At 42.1% G+C, this 2,911-nt stretch overlaps 1 pseudogene; it reads left to right on the top strand.

The window, feature by feature from the left end:
- Nucleotides 1-1,109: 1,109 nt before the first annotated feature.
- On the top strand, nucleotides 1,110-2,710 carry LOC134480534 (reticulocalbin-1-like; annotated as a pseudogene).
- Nucleotides 2,711-2,911: the final 201 nt, after the last annotated feature.

Below are 2,911 nucleotides of genomic sequence, written 5' to 3'. Positions count from 1 at the left end.
TTCTGTCTAAAAAGCTTTCTCTCTCTTTGTCCTCAGCATTTGTATATCTTTCTGAACAGAGCATCACATGGTGAAAAGTTCACCACAAGTTTGCACAGGAATTCAAATCATAAGTTGGATAATCAGTTTACGTCAGAGAATGTTTACATGCATATCCATGAAGAGTAATCATCAGGATAAACCGTCACCATCTGTCACTGGCTCTGCATGTTCATGGAGAGTTAAAAGCTGTAATTTTTATGAGAAAAGAATAAGTGAAATTGCCTATAGGCAAATCCAGTCAATTATTTACGTAAAGTCCTTGCACCTATAGTAAATCATTAGTTCTCTATTTATGAACTTTGGTTAATTGGTTTATACCCTCTTAGCATGGGTTCTAATTTGTAGATGCCTGCTTGGTATTGCAGAAGCAATTCACTCATGAAACTTTAAGAAGGAAGAGTTCTCAATGCAATTTTGATTACCAGAGAAAACATAATAGCTGTCCCATTATAAAGGAGCTTAAAATTACTAATCTAATTTTAGGAACTCTTATAGAATCATCATAAGAATTAAGAAATCATCTATTTGTCTGTACATCATCACGCCAAGACAATACATCTTCGTTGCTCTGTGGTGATCTGCTCAAAAGAGTGGGGTAAAGAGCATGACAAATACAGAGGCAGATACTTGCAGCCAACCATTCAGCTGAGAGCAGGGTCCCCAATGGAGGAGTAAGAGAAAGGATTGAGGGAGCTGAAGGGGTTTACAGCCCCATAAGAACAACACTAAGAAACACCCAGAGCTCCCAGGGCCGGAAACCACCATCCAAAGAGTACACATGGACAGACCCATGGCTACAGCTGCATATGTAGAAGAGGATGGCCTTCTTGGGCACAAATGGGAGGAGAAGCCCTTGGTCTTGTCAAGGCTTGATGCCCCAGTGTAGTGGAAACCAGAACAGGGAGGCAGATAGGCCTAGGTGTTTGGGTGGGTGTGGTAACACCCTCACAGTAGAAGGGGGAGGGGGTTTTATAAGGGGTTTTGTGGAAACCAGGAAAATGGATAACATTTGAAATGTAACAAAAGCCCTCTCTGGGGAAGGGACAGCGGATAAGGTGCTCTGAGCCCCTACTTCCCTGCTGCCTCCCTTTGATCGAGACTGTGGTACATGGTGTCAGCCTGGGACTCTCCATGGGCTGCTGCTGGCACTGGTCCTGGCGTTCATGGCCAAGAGCATGATGAGCAAGGAGCACATGGTTTGTCCTGATTCAGAGCAGGGCGAATGGCCACCAGAGAATAAGCACAGCTTCCTGTACGATCACGAGGTCTTCCTGGGCAAGAAGGACTCCAAGATCTTTGATAGCTAATCCTGAACGAGAGCAGGAGAGGCTGGGGAAAATTGTTGATCCAATCAACAGTGATGAAGGCGGCCTTGTTACTACTGAGGACCTGAAAGTTTGGATCAAACAGGTACAGAAAAGATACATCAACCAAAATGTGGCTAAACTCTGGAAGGATTATGATAGGGACATAGATGAAAAATCTCCTGGGAAGAATACAAGCAGGCTACCTATGGCTACTACCTGGGAAACCTTGCTGAATTCCAAGATAGCTCTGATCATCACAACTTTAAAAAGTTGCCTCCACGAGATGAGAGGAGGTTTAAGGCCTTGACGGTGACCTGACAGTTACTCAGGACTGGTTCATTGCTTTTCTGCACTAATAGGATTTAGAACATATGAAGGAGATTGTAGTTCTGGAAACGCTGGAGAATATCGACAAGAACAGGGATGGTTTTGTGGACCAGGATGAGTACATTGTGGACATCTTTTTCTCACGAGGACAATTGCCCTGAGACCGACTGGGTTTTGTCTGGGGAGCAGTTCAATGATTTCCCAGATCTGAACAAGGATGGGAAACTGGATTAGGATGAGATTCACCACTGGATCCTCCCTCAGGACTATGACCAGGCACAGGCTGAGGCCCAGCATCTGGTGTATGAGTCAGATAAAAACAAGGATGAGATGCTGACCAAGGAGGAGATTGTAGACAACTGGACCATGTTTGTGGGAAGCCATGCCACCAATTACAGGGAAGATCTTACCAAAAATCATGATGATCTTTGAAAGAAACTCATCCTCATGGTAGAAATAATCCCATGCCTCGTATCAAAAAACCACGGACTAAGGCTGCTGATCAATAACAACAAATAGGACAGAAAGCCCACATATACATGGAAGTTGAAGTCAATGACAACTTGGTCATTGGAGACATAAGAAAGAAATTAAAGACTTCTTAGAATTTAATGAAAATGAAGATACAACATACCCAAACTTATGGGACACAATAAAAGCAGCGCTAAGAGGAAAACTCATAGCTCTGTACGCCTGCAAAAAGAAACAAGAGAGAGCATATGTCAGCAGCTTGACAGCACACCTCAAAGCTCTAGAAAAAATTAAATAAACCCTAGAGGAGTTGAAGGCAGGAAATAATCAAACTCAGGGCTGAAATCAAACAAGAAGAAACAAAACAGAGTATCAAACGAATCAGCAAACCCAGGAGCTGGTTCTTTGAGAAAATCAACAAGATACATAAACGCTTAGCCATATTATCCAGAGGTCACAGAGAGTGTATCCAAATTAATAAAATCAGAAATAAAAGGGAGACATAACAACAAAATCTGAAGAAATTAAAAAGATCATCAGATCCTACTACAAGACATATATTCAACAAAACTGGAAAATGTGGAGGAAATGGACAATTTTCTATACAGATACCAGGTACCACAGTTAAATCAGGAACAAATAAACCATTGAAACAACCCCATAACTCATAAAGACATAGAAACTGCTATTAATCATCTCCCATCCAAAAAGAGCCCAGGACCAGATGGATTTAGTGCAGAATTCTATCAGACCTTCATAGAAGA

Source organism: Rattus norvegicus, chromosome 9 (assembly GCF_036323735.1).
Source record: "Rattus norvegicus strain BN/NHsdMcwi chromosome 9, GRCr8, whole genome shotgun sequence".
NCBI classification, from domain to species: domain Eukaryota; kingdom Metazoa; phylum Chordata; class Mammalia; order Rodentia; family Muridae; genus Rattus; species Rattus norvegicus.
This window is presented reverse-complemented; position numbering and strand designations above follow the sequence as displayed.